The sequence below is a fragment of the Belonocnema kinseyi genome, chromosome 5, assembly GCF_010883055.1.
Source record: "Belonocnema kinseyi isolate 2016_QV_RU_SX_M_011 chromosome 5, B_treatae_v1, whole genome shotgun sequence".
Lineage (NCBI taxonomy): Eukaryota > Metazoa > Arthropoda > Insecta > Hymenoptera > Cynipidae > Belonocnema > Belonocnema kinseyi.
Window position 1 is genome coordinate 93,069,462 of NC_046661.1, and position 17,933 is coordinate 93,087,394.

Below are 17,933 nucleotides of genomic sequence, written 5' to 3' on the forward strand. Positions count from 1 at the left end.
AAAATCTGCTGTAAATGAACTTCAATTAAAATAATTTGAACTTATGGCTATTGAATTTGGCCCTTTTTGCTGTCTATTTTTATTTTTTAAAAAGGAGGAAAAAACAGTTTCAACATTTTTTTTCTTACGCAATTTATAAATTTATGGTGCCTAAAAATTAAAATAAAAAGAGAATTATTTCTGAAACTACCCTCTAGCAGCGTAAAAAACCGTTAGAAAGACAAATAACAAAGTTGCCCATAATCGCGATATATTACATCGATATATTGCTCACTACGTCATTCCGTTTCTGATATATGTTACGCCACGAATGGGCCATATGGGAGTGGGTGTAAAGCTAAGAATGAAAAACAGGGGAAAAAAGAAAAATAGGGTACTGACTCAATAGAATGATGTGTAATGGAAAATCGATAATGTGGAAGTTCGTGTGGACATAAATGCAACGTTGGAAACAAACATAACATTATAATAAAAGCGCAAAAAGAACAAACAAAAAATGAGATCGATTCTGAATTCTGGTACCTATACCATTAGTTATTGTTATGGATATGCGATATGGTTTCTAGATACATACGTTTCACACGATTGCAATTTTTCCACGATCGACTATTTTTAAACTAGATTGCTTATAAAAGACCATATTCTTATATAATAGGAAATCTTACTCCTTTCTTATTGCATTATCAATCTTCATACAAAAAGCGCACTACGCGTGCCTAATTATCAAATGTAAATTTTCAAAGTTAAAAACTCTTTAATTTTGAATAAGGAAGAAAAAAATTCTTTTTTTTTCATCATTCCGGAGATCAAAATACAAAGTTTCAATTAAAAATCTTTCAGATTGAAAAAGTTTTCAAAATAAATCATAAAATCTGGGAAAAATAAAAATGTCTGTGGACAAATTAATTGTCCAGCCACAATTTTTTTATCATGTTTAAAATTTTTGTACAAATAAAAATGAATGAAATTGAGCATATTTTGTTTACATCTAATTAAAAAAGTGTAATACTTTTTTATTTCATAAAAAAAGGACAACACAAATTTTCGATTTTTGTAGAATAACTGTTGTTATAAAATATTTAGATTAAATAAAAAAGACCTAGAATCAAGAGCACAAATATTTAGAAATATTTTTCAGAAGAACTGTAGAAGTCTACACATTTATTCAACTTCTAAAAACAAAAAACTCGATAAGAATAATTTTTTGGAGGTTAGCAATATTTCGTCATTTTGTTTCAACTAAATTTTTACAATGTATAGAAAAAAGGGAGTTTTTATTATCATTTTTTATTATCCTAAATTACACCTAATTATGGTTTAATAATTGTTCAAACCAACTTTGTAACATAATAACAAATAATAATTTGTTTATTACACAAAAAGTATTTATTAATTTTCGTTAGCAAACACATCAACCTCTATTGTCTACACATTATAAACATTTAGTTGTTAATCAAATGACGAAATATTGATAATACCCATAAAAATTATTTTTATGTAATTATTTGTTTATAAAAAATTTAATAAATGTTTAAACTTCTACTGTTCTACTGAAAATTATTTCTTAAACATTTTTTCATTGATTCTAGATCTGTGTTAATTAATCTGAATAGTTTTTAACGAACGGTATTCCTCCAATGTCAAAATTTTTTATTTTATAAGTTTGTTTATAAAATAAACAAGTATTAAAAAATCTTTTATAAAATCGGGTTCAAACGCTGTGTGCAGAATTTCATTAACTTTTATTTGTAAATAAATGGTTAACGTAACGCAAATGATTGTGGTTGGACAATTAATTTTTCCACGACTTTTAGACCACACTTATACCTTTCTCTGAAGAAAAAAGATGAAAAAATGGACTTTTTTTGGATAAGCGTTTTAATTTTTATTTCTTTCGCCAAATTAAAAAAGAATTAATTTTTGTAATTTTTTTATTATCAAATGTATTTTGAAACAAACAAATTCCAAAATTTTAATTTTATGACTTAGAAAATTCATAACTTTTCATTTTTGATTTATAAAATTATCAGAATTTAGGAAGTTTTAAATATAAGTTAATAAAATCACGCAATTTTCAATTATTCAACTTGAAACTTGAATAGTTTTTATTTATAAATTTAAAAACATTTGAAACTCTTCAGATTATAGGATTTAAAATTAAATTTCTACAATTTTGAACATCTAAATAAAAAAATCATTTAATTTTACAATTTTCAGCTTAAAATGCTTCAATCCGATTAAATTTTACCATTTTCAACTTAAAATGCTTCTATTTTATTAAATTGTACAATTTTAAAGGTTTTTTTACTATGTATCAAATTTTCTTATTGCACAGTTTAATTACTTCACCAACAAAAGAATAATAATGTGGGAGGCTTGGTTTTATTTTTCAAGTGAAATGTTTTTATATTTTCACAGATTAATGATTGTTTATTCTTTTGAATTTCTTGTAATGCTTTTAAATTCTTTAAAATCTTTTTAAATTCTTTTAAGTTCCTTAAAATGAACTGAATCTCTTCGAATTCTCAAATATATCTGAATTCATCGAAATGGTCCTAATTATCTGAATTCCTAGAATTCATGGAATTTTCGAAATTCTTAGAACTCCCTGAATACTAAGGAATTCAAAATAATTCAAAGAATTTAGAGGAATTCAGAAGAATCAAAAAAATTTAGAAAATTCTATGAATTCAGGGAATTCCGAGAACTCAGAAGATTAAAAAAAAATTCAGGGGATTTGGGGAATTCAGACAATTCCAGGAATGTAGAATAATGAAGGAATTCAGGGAATTCAGAACATTAAAGGATTTCAAAGAATTTTGAAGATTCAAGGAATTCATGATGTTCAAAAATTATAAGACATTTATAGAATTAAAAAAAAATTAGTAAATTTGAAAAATTTAGAGAATTCACAACATTCAAGAAATTCAAGCGATTTAGAAAATTCAAGGAATTTCAGAAATTTATAATATGAATGCAATTCTAGAAGTTCAAAAGATTCAAGGATTTCAGAGAATTTGTGCGAATCCAAAAAATACAAGGAATTCAAAATATTTAGCAATATCAGGATATTCAGAGAATTAAGGAAATTAAAAGAAATTAACGAATTCAGATCATTCAAAGATTTTAGAGAATTTAAAGATTTCAGTAAATTGAAGGAATTCAGACAATTCAAGAAATCTAAAGAATTTAAGGAATTCAGAGAATATAAAGAATTCAGAGAATTTAAGAAATTCTAAGAAATCCGACTATACGCAAGGAATTCAAGATTTTAATGTTTTTCAAGGAATTCGAAGAATTTCTGGGATTTCAGGGCGATTAGGAGATTGAGAATATTTTAGAATTCAGAGAAATGAAGTATTTTAAAGGATTTAAAGAATTTAAAGAATCAAAGGAATTCAAAAAATTTATATTAGAAAATTCGTTGAACTTAGAGAATTTTCGGAATTTAAGAGCGTTTAATTCGAATATTCGAGGATTTCAAGGAATTCAAAGAAATCAAGGATTTTAGAAAATTAACTGATTTTTAGGAAATAAGGGAATCTGAATTTTTTATTTTAAATTTTAAAAGCTGTAAATTATTAGTTTGAAAGAGTTTAAATGTGATATTGTATGTGTAATTTTTTCGTCCTTAAAATTCAACAATTTTCAATTTTTATAAAAATTGTAAGATTGTCCCCTTTTTTTGATATTTTAAAACTTTAAATTAAAAAAAAATATATCTTGTCGATCAGCATTCAGTTTCAAATATTCAATATTAAATTCTTTAAAACTGGAATCGTTTATAATCAAATAATTTTGAATTGAAAGTATGTTTTGAAACTTTGAAAATGGTTCAGTTTTATTTTTAAATCTTGTAAAACTGTGCAGCATGAAAATAAATGAATTTTATAGTTGAACAACAAATTAAAACCAATGATTAGTTAAATAATTAATTGCAACCTAAAATTTCATCGATTACTTGAATAAGCGTTTAAAACGAGTCAAATATTCCGAATTCTTTGAAAGCCCCAAAAATTCGGAATTTCCTGAATTTCTGGAATATTCTGAATTCCGGAAGTATTCCTTAAATTCTTGAAATTTTCTGAAATATTTGTATCCTCTACGCTTCCAAAAATGTTTAAATATGTGAAATTTTTGAATTCTCCGAACACCCTGAAGTCTCTGAATATCCTGAATTTTTTGAATATTCTGAATTCCCTTTTTCTCTAAATTCGTGGACATCTCTGAATTTCCTACATTTTTTGAAATTTTTATTTTTCTTAATTCTCTCTCCTTGAATATTCTAAATTCCTTGAATTTACAGAATTCCTGAAGTATTATGAATTCGTGAAATTCCACTAAATCTCCTGATTTCCTTAAATATTCTAAATTCTCTAGATTTCTTAAATTTGGTAAATGCTTTCAAGTACTCTGAATTATTTGTAATACTTGAATATCCTAAATTTCTTGAATATTTAGAAATCTTATAATTCTCTAAAATCCTTAAATATCCTAGATTCCCTAAAATCTACGAATATTACACATTCCTGAAATTCTTTGAATTCTCCAAATATTTTGAATTCCTTAAAAGCTTCTGAATTCCGTGAAATTGTAAAATTTCTTGAATTCATTTAATGCTTATGAATTCTTCTGAGTTCACTGAATTATTTTGAAGTCTTTGAAATTCAGGGATTTCTAAGAATTAAAAGAAAATTAAACGAATTCAAGAAATTCAGATAATTTAGACCATTTAGATGAATTCAGATATATCTGAGAATTCAGATTATTTTAAGGAAGCTAAAAGAATTCAAAAGAATTCGAGAGTGTTTAAAAACATTCCAATAAATTCAAAAGAATGAAAAATCATTCAAAACTAAATATTTTTCACATAACTTTTTTAATTTTCTAAGACCCCCTCCACATTATTGTGTGAAAAAAATTGCTTTAAAAATAAAACCATGTACAATACTACTAGTTAAAATAATCAATTTAAAAACTTTTTTTCTGAAGGCAGAAGCCCTCCCGACATAATTTATTTGAAAACGTTATAAGAACAAATATTGTTAACAGTATTCTAGATTCAGCACGTGCTATATTTTATATCAGATAGAAAATGGAACGAAGTTTTAATATTGAATGGCAGTTTACATTTTGAACGTCCCTAGCGTATAAAGTTCTCAATGCCATGTTTGGTGGGTGGTGGGTCACAGAGTCAGAGAGTCAGAGTGTTGCGTCGACAAAGCTATTTATTAAAAAAATAACAAGAGAAGAAAAAAAGGACGTGGATACTGGCTCTTTTGAATTTAAAGTCAATTAACCCCAATAAAACGATGACCTGTCTGGCCAATCTGAACTTGTTATCAATAGAGATAAATGACTCGCTGTTCAAAATTCAATCAGGTCATTCAGTTATAAAAACACAGGGTAGCCCAAACGTACTCCGTTCACTTCACGTGCACTCATCACGAAATTTTACACAATAATGTGTAATAAATCGCAAAAACGCGTAATAATTCCTAAATTCGCAATAATGCGCAAAACACGTAATAATACGCAATAGTTGCGCAATTATGTGTGGTTATGTTTTAAACTGCTTAATCAAATTCGCTATTGATCAGAATTCATGCAAATGTGCAAAGACCGAAAAATTCAGAAATAGAAAATTCCCGACACTTTAAAATAATTCCCGAATTAGACAATTCCCTTAATTATAAAATTGCCGAAATATAAATATCCCGAATTTGAAAATTCCCGACTAATAATCTTCCCACTAGAATTTTGCAAGAAAATTTTTCATATAGAACTCTATTTTTTAATTAATGTTATTTTAAAATCAAACAATAGTTCAAAAAACTTCAAACATTAAAAAAAACGTCTTTGATATAAATAGTTCGTTTATTCTATTTTATTTTGAATAAAAAATAATATTTATTCAAAAAGAATGTTTTAATTGTTTAAATTCAGGAATTTTCTAGATAGGAAATCTTATTTTTTTGAAATTTTCTATTTGAAATTTAATTGTTTGGGAATTTGAAAATTCAGTAATATTATAACCGGTTGGAAATTTTCTATTTCGAAATTTTTATATTTTAGCAATTTTATATTTTTTTGACATTTTATTATTCGGGAATTTTTGAGTGTCAGGAATATTATTTTTCGGGATCTTTCAGTCGTCCCGCAAGTGTAATTAAGAAACATAAATAATTATATGAATTCGCATGTTAATTGTTATAAAAAATTTATAGAAACAAATACTACAATACAATTACCTAAAATTCCTTATATTTTGTGTAATATTTTCAATTAAAATTTTTAATTGCTTATAATAAATATATTTGAGTAATTTCCGAAGTGAATGTTTATCCATAAAAATTTTAATCGTTTTCAGTAAACTCTTTCGGAAGAAAGTTAATACTGAGTTTTAATAAATTTTTAAACTAATATTTGAATTAATAATTGTTATGAAAGTTAACTGGTTTTTTGAAAGCATTTTACTGTAGTTTAAGAAATGAATAAAATTATTAATAACAGTAACATTAGTGGATTGTTATTATATAGTTTGAGAAAACATAAAAAATTGGTTATTAAAGTTGATTACGCTTACAGTTTACAGTGAATATGTTTAATTGTTAACAAAAAATATATTGAACAAATGCCTCAAAGAAACGTTTATTTAGAAAATTTTCTGTTTCTGCAATATGCTCTATAAGAAACAAGTTAATACTAATATTCAATCAAGATTTTTAGCTAATAATTAAATTAATAATTCTTATAAAAGTCAACTTTTTTTATATTCTACTTCTTGCTTAAAAACTTAAATCTCTTATTTAACAACCTTATTTTTCATTAATTTCAAATAGTTAAAAATTCTTTTCTTGTAAAGTAATTTTTAAACTAAAAATTTAACTATTAAAATTTTGGTTAAGGCTTATCTTTGTTATATGAAAATTTAAATATTTGTTTCAAAATGCAACTATTTTGTTGAAGTCATCTTTTTTGCCTAAAATTCAACTATTTTTTGGTAAGTTCGAACTTTGGATTGATAATAATTCATCTTTTGACTTAAACAAGTAATCTATTTTAATTAAAAATTAATATTTTTTTGGAACGTTTATTCGTTAAAATTTTAATGTATTTAATTCAAATCTTTTGGAAGAAAGTTAATACTGAGTTTTAATAAAGGTTTAACTAATAAATAAATTAATAATTATTATAAAAATCAACTGTTTCTAAAAACATTTTACTGTTAGGAAATGATTAGAATAATTAATAACAATAACATTAGTGGATTGTTATTGAATTGTTTAAAAAGGCAAAAAAATTGGTTATTAAAGTTGATTACGTTTAAAGAACAATGTTTAAATACTAAGCAACAGTCCGAAAAACTGTACTTATTAATTCATTTTCCTTAAACAATTATAAAGTGCTATCAATTCATAGGGACAGTTGATTGCAAAATAATTGGCTGGTATTACATTTGCGTGGCTATTGAATATTCTTTCGTTAGTTAATTTCTAGCTTTCAAAAACTCACTCAAAAGTTGTGGAAAAAATTAATGGTTGTCAATTTTTAACAACAATTCATATGAACAAATACTTCAGTACAGCGCCCAAACGTAGAATACATTGGCGTCTCTTGTTAAAATTTATCTTTTTTATTCATGTCAAATAGTTAAACATTTTTTTTTAAGTAATTCTTTTAAATGAAAATTTAACCATTCGAATTTTGGTTGAAGACTTCTCTTTTTTATATGAAAATTCAACTATCTGTTTAAAAAATCAACTGTTTTGTTAATCATCTTTTTTCCCTAAAATTCAACTGTTTTGTTAACAATTTCTATTTCAGATTGAATATTAACCTTTTCCCGTAAAAAAGTAATCTGTTTTGGGTAAAAAATGATTTTTTTGTTGAACATTCAACTACCTTTGAACAAGTTTTTTCTTACTTAAAAACTTGAGAATTTGGTTTTCACTATTTTATTGAAAAAGCAACATATTTCGACTTAAGATATTAGGAATTTAAAGCGTTTCATATTGAATTCAGTATAGTATCTACACTAATTTTCTTTAAAAGAATTTATTCTCGTACTGAAGAAAATGTTATTGATATTTATGTGAAAAACTAAAACCCCTATTGTAGATATTTTTATATTGCATCGTAAAATATTGCAAAGAAAGTTCATTTGTTTTGCTCTTTCAATTATTTCAACTTTTCTACAGATTTTCCTTATTATATTAAAACAGTTTTTTCTCTTTCAGCCTTCACCTATAAATTTTTGCTTGAGTAACCAACGCGTCTCATCAAATAAAACACAAATGAATGGGCACTGGTTTGCGTATACTAGAGGACAAAAGAACAGAAATACGCGACTTATGCGCAAAAAGTCACTTCAACTTTCTAGCGAGACCGGAGAAAAAGAAAAAGTAAATAGTATGAGATATTCGTGTGAATGAATTTTTAGAAATTAAAAATCAAATTTCATGCATTTTAATTTTATTCTGCACGTTGCTAAAAAATAAACTATTTTTATTTCGATAAAGAGTGACTACAAAGTAGGTAATTTAAGTCTCCGCATTATCGAGTGACGGTAACGCAAGAATTCACATTATCAGCAGTCGATAAATTAGCGGCCCAATTTTCCTACTGTGAAAGTATCTCTCTCAGTTTCATACATTATCTACTAATGGTAAGGCAGAATTTGACATCATCCTAAGTTGGTAAAGTAGGGACTTACCCCATCATCGGTCAATAATGTGCCCATAGCTCCATTTGCAAGTCTTTAAAATTGCTTAAAATTAAAAATTTCAATATTGGATATTTAATTAATAAATTAGGAAGATTATTAAAGAATCTTAAATGATAAAAAAAAGCTTTTGACTAATAATTAAGATTCATTGATTTGATTTCGGGGCCATTAATACAAGGTGTCCTTGAAAATAACGGGTATGTGCAAGTGTGCTAAAGAAAGCGGAAATAATCTTGAATTTTCCGTAAAGCGCTGTTCTCTCCAACTTAATTAATCTTTTTTTCATTATCCGACTGCCTCGTTTAATTTCGAGGTTTTAATTACTTTTCTCTGTTTGAAACCTTTTAAGTTTTCACCATCAATTATGTTTATTAATTACGATAAAACGTTTTTGTTAATGTTTAAAGTAATGATTTTCTAACAAAAAAAATTATTGGAATTTTAATAAACAGGTTTTTTAAATTACGTCTCAAAATTGGCAACGAAGTTTGATCTAGAACTACTTTTTTGTGAAATGAAAATAGTATATCAGAAGGCACGGCGCAAAAGCATTTGAAAAAAGGGAAATAGAGTAATTTTTCACGAAAAAGGAGAAAAATAGAGAGAAGATTAAATATTAAATTTTCCATTAGGAAAATGAGTAATAAACATTTTATAAGAAACTTTATATTCGGATATAATGTTATATGCTTTTTTTAAATGATTTTTTATCATTGAATAACGTACGAAAAAAATGGATTTACTTTGCAACGAAACAGTTTAATTTTCAGTAAAAAAATATAATAAAATTTCTAGCCTATTATATATTTCATCCCGTAATTGCTCTTGCCTCATTTCCCCTCATTAACTATACATTTGATTCCCTCATTACTGTTCATTTACCTAACTCGCTTACTTCATCTCACTTCGACTACATCCCCTCCACTCGTTCCACAACTTTAAACATACCCCTCCCCTCACTTTTCCCTTTATATTTCCCTTCCATTTATTTCCCCTAATTTCCCCTACTTTTCCTTCATTCATTTCTCATCACTTCTCTAACTTCTTCTTCATCTATAGTCCCTACATTTCCACTTCTTACTTTCTCTCCCTTGCCGTAAATTTCATTTCCCATATTTCTCTTCACTTTTCGTATTCCCTCTCCCTTAATTTATCATCACACCTCATCAAGCCCTTTACTTTTCTTCCCTGTATTTCCTCCGATTTCTCTTACTTTATCTCCTCTCATTTACCCACACATTCTTCACCACTTCTTATTTCACTTCCCTTCCTTTTTCACCACCTTCTCATTTTGCTAACTTCACTTTTTCTCATCTAACCTGAATTTTTTCATCATTTCCATCATTTGCCCTACTTCCCCTTCAATAATTTCCCATAATGTTTCTTACTGCCCCTACATTCATTTCTTTTTAATTCCCATACCTATCCTTCCCATACTATCCTTAACTTTCTCTGCTTCCCTTCCTTTCACTTTCCATCATATCCCTTACTTTCCCTCCCATCATTTACCCTTACTTTCTTTACTTTTTCTCTCATAATTCTTCTCCCTTTCACTAAGTTCCCCGCCCAACGTTTGTCTTTACTCTTCCTCCCCTTATTTTCTACTAATTTCTTCTGCTTTTCCTCTCTGAATTTTTCCTTAATTCCCTTCTTACCCTTCTTTTATTTCCTCTAATCACTCATCTTGCTCTCTCCTCCTTTTCCACCCATTCATTTTTCCTAATTTTCTATCATTTCTCCTACTTTCCCTATACTCTTTTTTCATCATTTTTCCTACTTTTCTCCGCTAATTTCTTATTACTTCCCCTTCTTTGTCTCTTATCATTTCCCTACTTCTTCCAAAATTTTCCTCCCTATATTTCCCTTGATTTCCCCTACCCCTCCTCCCTTGATTTCCCATTACTTCTAATCATTTACTCTACTTTCCCTTCACTTATTTCTCATAATGTTCCTTACTGCCCATCCATTAATTTTTTTGATTAATTTCCCTACCTTCCCTTTCCATACTATCCTTTATTTTCTCTACTCTCCTTCTCTTAACTGTTCATCACTTCCTCACTTTCCCTTCCCTTATTCTCCCTTACATTCTTTACTTTCCTTCTCTTAGTTTCCCCTCGCCTTCACTGAGTGTTCCGCCCTTTTCACTGAGTTTTCTCCTAAAAATGTTTCTTTACTCCCTTTCCGCTTATTTTCTACTTACTTCTTCTACTTTCCTTAACCGCATTTTCCCTTATTTTTCTCACTCTTCCCTCATTTTCTCTCACTACTCGCATGACCCTCTCCTCATTTTCTCTCCATTCATTACTAGCAATTTCCTATAATTTCTGCTATTTCTCATCTATTCTTTCCCCATCATTTTTCTACTTCTCGTTCATTAATTTCTTATTACTTTCCCTACTTTGTCTCTCCTCATTTACACACAATTCCCTACTTTCCCTCCGTGCATTTCCTTTCACTGCCCCTACTCCCCCTCTCTTGATTTCCTGTCACTTCTCATCACTTCCCCTACTTCCCTTTCTCTTATTTTCCTTTAAAATTCTTATTTCCCTTATCCGTATTTTGCCTCAGCACATTAAAGTCCAGCCTGTCACATCCTTTACTTCCCGACTCCTTGTTTCCCCTCACTTATTCTACTCTACCTGTCCTTATTCCCCCTACCTGCCTTTCCTTGATTTCCCCTCACTTCCCTTGTTACTTATTCCTCATTTCCCCTACCACTTTACCCTTCATTTGCCCTCAGACTTAAAAACAAAAACAAAAACAAAATCTTTACTTCCATTAAGACAGTAAATGTTTAAAGTAAACAATAACTTTGCTTAATTCAAACAAGGAATTTATTTAATTTGTTTAATTTAGATCATATTTGTTTAAATGGAACAAAAAACTTTCTGAATGTATAATGAAAATTAGAAAATTTAGCTTTGGAATTATTTATCGTACTTTGAAAAAAGGTGTTGTGAAAGTTAATGTACCTCGTACATATTTAGAAATAGAGCAATTAAACAATTTTATACTCGACGACAACGAAGGGTTAATTGCTTCAATTGGAAGACTTTAATAGTCCCACGCTCCATTACCGACAGAATATATGTCCCGGAAATTGTTTTATGTAACGCTCGAAATACTAGGAGTAATTTCCATCCAAATGTGATGCATATTCACGGAAACTTATATTTAAACGGTACTTGTTCATATTTTTTACTTTTTATTCAATATATGTCAACTCTTTTATTTTCTACGATTTTTTTTAATGAAGCCAATATCCGCACTGTATTTCTCATAATTGCAAAATCCCAACTGAACTCTCGATAGAATGACCTTTTCCTGCAATGCACGCCCACGTCTTCTTGGGAAGTGATTTTCTATGTCGTTCTTCTTTTTCCGCCTACCTTCCAGTTTCATCATTTCTTGCAATTCTATGAATCAGATTGGTACAACAAATGACGGAAAAGCTTCATAATGAAAAATTCTAGTACTCCGTGCTTAACTTCTAAAGAGTTTCAACAATTCCAATAATTTCTTTGTTTAACTGTTCAGAAGTTTAACCTGCAGAAAAGTTCATTCGCTTAAACTTTCTATCTTTTCAACTTCTTTTTTTAAGGTTTCCGTCCGTCTGCCGTACTTTTTCCTACGAGGGGAATGGGGGAAATGAGGTAAATTAGAGATATTGCTCGGAAATTAACGCGAGGGGAATAGAGGAAGTGAGGTAAAGTAGGAAAAATTAAGCGTAATGTGAGAGAAGAAAGAAGGAGAAGGAAGGTAAATGAGGAGAGGATTATGGAAACTAAAGAAAAATGAAGAAAGGGGAAATAGGAGATGTGAGGGAGAATTAGGAGTAGTGAGAGGAAATGTTGTCAGAAGAAGTATGGGAAGTAGTAAAACTGAGAGGATGTGGTTTAGAAGAAGTTAAAGAAACAATGGGAAAGTAGGAGAAATTATAGGAATAGGGGAAGTGAAGTAAAGTGGAAAAATTTAAGCGAAATGTGGGAGAAGAAAGAAGGAGAAGGAAGGTAAATGATGACAGAGGATTATGGAAACTAAAGGGAAATGAAGAAAGGGGAAGTAGGAGATGTGAGAGGAAATTATGAGTAGTGAGAGGAAATGTTGGAAGAGGAAGTAGGGGCAGTAGAAAAACTGAGAGGATGTGGATTAGAAGAAGTTGATGCAGTGAAGGGAAAGTAGGAGAAATTATAGGAAAGAAGGGAAGGAAAATCAGTAAGGCACTGAGAGTAGAAAAGTTTATTTGTATAAATTTACGTCATTTTTTTGATGAGGGGAATTAAGGCGAGGGGAATAGGGGAAGTAAGGTAAAGTAGGGAGGATTAGCGGATATCTGAGAGAAAGAAGAAGGTGAAATGAGGAAAGAGGATTACGGAAATTGTGGGAAATGAAAAAAGGAAAATTGGGAAATTGTAAGGGTAAATTATGGGGAGTGAAGGGACATGTTGGGAGAGGAAGTACGTAAAGTAGTTGGAATGAGGAAAGGTGGAGTAGGGAAAGAAATAACTGTAAGGGGAAATAGAGAGTAATGATCAGAAACAAGGAAAGGGAAAGTAGAAGAAAAAAGGCTATGAGAACATTTCAGTGGTAATTAAGGGTGGGAGGTAGGGGAAATGACGAAAAGTGAGGGCAGGGAAGTGAGAGGAAATTCTGGAAAATGGCAGGAGTGCAATCGAGAAGAAATTGGGAAAGGAAATTAGGAGAAGTAAGTGGAAGTTAAGGAAAATAGAAGGAATAAGTGGAGAGGTATTAAGGTGGTGCGGACGTGTAGATGAGGGGAAGTATGAGAGCGGGAGGTTTAAAAAACTTAATTAACTTAATTATTTCGATAAAAATGCAATAAATTTGTTTGGCTGAAAATTCAACTCTTTTTTGGAAAATTCATTTCTTTGGGTAGAAATTCTATCTTTTTTGGCTAAAGGTGCAACTGTTTGGTTTGAAAATGAATTATTTTAAAAAAATCTAAACATTTTTATGAGAAATCCTTTTTGGCGAAATGTTTTACGGTTTTATTGAACACTCGTCTCTCTAGGTTGAAAATTCAACTGTTTTGTAGTACATTCAACAATTTGGTTGAAATTTTGTTTTCTTCTTGTCGCAAAATATTTCTTGGCTAACAATTTGACTCTTGTTAGAAAGATCATATTTTCGAGTCCAAAATTAATCTTTCTTGGATCAGGATTTAACCATTTGATTCAAAATTTGCCTTTCTGGTTGAACTGAACTGTTTATAACTTTAAATTAGCCATTTTTTCGATAGAAATATCAACTATTATATTTTTTGTTAAAAATTAATCTTGTATTAAAATTTAAGAATTCCATTTTTGGTTAAATTTTTTTCTTACAGTAGAAAACTCATCTCTTTATTCAAAAATTTAAATTAATTTTTTTGGTTAAAAATGTATGTATTTGGTTACAATTGTAACTATTTTGTTAAAAATGTGTTCTTTTTTCGGTTAAAAATTAATTTTTTACCTGCAAACTTCTATTATATTTTTGGTTGAAAACTCATTTATTTGTTTCAAAATTTAACTATACCATGTTTGGTTTAAAATATCTCTTTTTCAGTTGAACATTTAACTACTTGTTTGAATATTTAATAACTTTATTAAAAATCGATTTATTTATTGAAGATTCATTATCGTAGTTAAAAATGTATCTCTTTAGTAACAAAAGTAACTATTTCTTAGAAAATGTTGTCTTTTGTTAGTTACAAATTAAGAATTTTAACTGAAAATTGAACTATTACATTTTTGGTTGAGAATTTTTTTAAAAATTTTACTATTCCATTTTTGGCTCAAATTTTTTGTTGTTGAAAATTTAACTAACTAGTTAAATATTTAATTAATTTACGAAAAATCGATTTTTTTGGTTGGTGATTCACCGTAATAGTTAACAATGTATCTTTTTAGTTGTGTTCTTATGTGTTCTTATTTTAGTTGGAAATTACCTTCCTTAAAGGAAAATTTAACTCTTTCAGTTTTTGTAGAAAATTGGCCTTTTTATTTAAGAATTCGTCTATTTGGGTTGACAATTCATCTTTTTATTAAAAATTAAAAATATTTGGTTCAAACTTAATCTATTTTGTTGTAAAGCACAATATTTTCTCTCGCATTGCTAGGAATTTTAAGCGTTACAAACTAAATTTAATATAGTACCCATATTAATTTTATTTAAAATAATTAATTCCTCTATTTGAGTGAAAAATTTCTGAACTAAATGAAATCCAATTGAACTTTTTAGCAGGTTGAATGGGTAATCGATTTAGCGTTGAAATTAGTCAAATTATTTAAATGCTTAAAGTATCAAACGCGGATTAATAAAAAAAATTAACAATTTTTACAACCACTGACGAGCAAGTTTTCTATTCTAATGAAATTTTTATTTCACGTAACTCTAAAGTCAATAAAAGGGGTTTAATAATGCTTTACACAGTGACCTTAAAACTGCTTTTGTTTATGTGTTCAGGTAATAAAGCTGATGAAGTTTTTTGAAGGTTAAAAATTCAGCTATTGGTTAATCATTCAACTAATTTGTGGAAATTTTCATTATTTTGTTAAAGAGTCAAATATTTTGTTAAATTCATATTTTTTGCGTGAAAAATTCGACCCTAATATACACATTAAATAGTTGAATCCGTTTGGCAAAAGGGGACCTGAGTAATGTTTTATTAAAAAGATTTGCAAAAGGAAACTAAATACGCGCAAAACGTTTCTAAAATGTCTTCACTATATTCTGCGATACAAATGATATTAAGGGACATTTTAAGAAAACAAAAAATGACTTTTTAGGGAAAAATTAATTTTTCACGAAACTAATGTATTAAAAAAGATGATATTTCTGATATTTCAACCAAAGAGATGAATTTTCAACTAAAAATATAAACCTTTAAAAAAACGATTTATCAACAAAGTGATTCAATCAAATCTTGCAAACAAAATAGTTAAATAATCAAACAAATACAAATAAATTTTAAACGAAAAGGTTGTTGTTTCATAAAAAAAGGAAATTTCGAATAAAACAAATAAATTTTTAAATAAAAAAGAAAATTTAAAAAAAATCTTTGAATTTTTTTGCTAAAAAAAATGTATGTTGAATTTTCACAATGGAACTATGAATTTTTAAACAATAAATAAGTTTCTTTGAAAAGAATTGAATTTTCAATACGAAAAGATGAATTTTTAACCAAAAAGTAACTTTTTTTTTACAAAATTGTTGAATTCACTCTCAAATAGTGGCATTTTTATCCAAAAAGGTGAAATTTCTCTTAAAATAGATTAATTTTTATTTAAAAAAAGTAATAATAAATGAATAGTTGACTTTTCATCCAAAAATGTTTCCGGTTGACTTTTCAATATCAAAATATTAATTTTTTAAAACAAAACATAAGTTTCTATGAAAAAAATTTAATTTTAAATTTGAAAAGATTAAATTTTTCAACAAAAGGATAAGTTTTTAACAAAATAGTTCAATTATCTACCAAATATGTAGTTGTATTTTTATTAAAGAAAGACGAAATTTGTACTAAAACAGATGACTTTTTAGAAAAGATTTCGGTTCATTTTTCGACACCAAAATATAAACTTTAAAAAAAACTAAATTTTCTACGAAATAGTTTAATTTTCAACAAAACAGTAAAATTTTAAACCAAAAAGTATTCCTTTTTAACAAAATAGTTTATTTTGAACCAAATCGTTGCATTATTGTCCAAGAAAAATGAAAATTCTTCAAAAAGAGGAGAATTAATTAATGAAAGAGACAATTAAAAAAAAATCAGTTTTATTTTTATCAAAAAAGATCAAATTCCTCTCAAAACAGATGAATTTTAGTTTTAAAAAAATACTGAAATTTTTATCCAAAAAAAGATTCCAGTTAACTTTTTAAAATCAAAATATATATTTTTAACCAAAAATAAGTTTTAACGTCAAATATTAAATTTTGAATCTAAAAAGACGAGTTTTTACAACCAAAAAGTATGACTTTTTGACGAAATAGTTTAATTTTTAACCAAACAGTTGCATTTTTACCCAGAAGATATAAAATTTCCCTTAAAGCAGATGAATTTTTAATAAAACACGAAAGTTTTTCTTCTTCAAAGTTCAGCTTTTATCTAGAAAATATTTCAGTTCATTTTTTGACACCAAAATATAAGCTTTAAACAAAAAATAAATTTTCTACGAAATAGTTTAATTTACAACAAAAAAGTAAAATTTTAAACCAAAATGTATACCTTTTTAACAAAATAGTTTATTTTGAACCAAATCGTTGCATTATTGTCCAAGAAAAATGAAAATTCTTTAAAAAGAGGAGAATATTTTAATGAAAGAGACAATTTGAAAAAAAGTCAGTTTTATTTTTATCAAAAAAGATAAAATTCCTCTCAAAACAGATGAATTTTAGTTTTAAAAAAATACTGAAATTTTTATCCAAAAAAAGATTCCAGTTGACTTTTTAAAATCAAAATATATATTTTTAACCAAAAATAAGTTTTAACGTCAAATATTAAATTTTGAATCTAAAAAGACGAGTTTTTACAACCAAAAAGTATGACTTTTTGACGAAATAGTTTAATTTTTAACCAAACAGTTGCATTTTTACCCAAAAGATATACAATTTCTCTTAAAGCAGATGAATTTTTAATAAAACACGAAAGTTTTTCTTCTTCAAAGTTCAGCTTTTATCTAGAAAATATTTCAGTTCATTTTTTGACACCAAAATATAAATTTTAAACAAAAAGTAAAGTTTAAACAAAAAGTAAATTTTAAACAAAAAGTGAATTTTCTACGAAATAGTTCAATTTTCAACAAAACAGTTGCTGTTTCATCCAAGAAAGATGACATTTCTCTTAAAACAGATAAATTTTTATTTAGAAAAAAATGTATTTTGAATTTGCATCCGGAAAATATTTGAATTTTTTTTAAGACAAAAATATTAAATTTAAACAAAAAGTAAATTTTCTATAAAATAGTTCAATTTTCAAGAAAGCAGCATAATTTTTAACCAAAAGTATGAATTTTCAACAAAATTGTTGAATGTTCAACCAAACCCTTGCATTTTTATCCAACAGACATCTAATTTCGGCGGAAGCAGGTGAATCTTAAAATTAAAAAGACAAACTTTAAAAAAAGAGTGGAATTTTCAACCGAACAGTTTCATGTTTATTCAATAAAAGTAAAATTTATTCTGAAAAAGATGAATTAAAAAA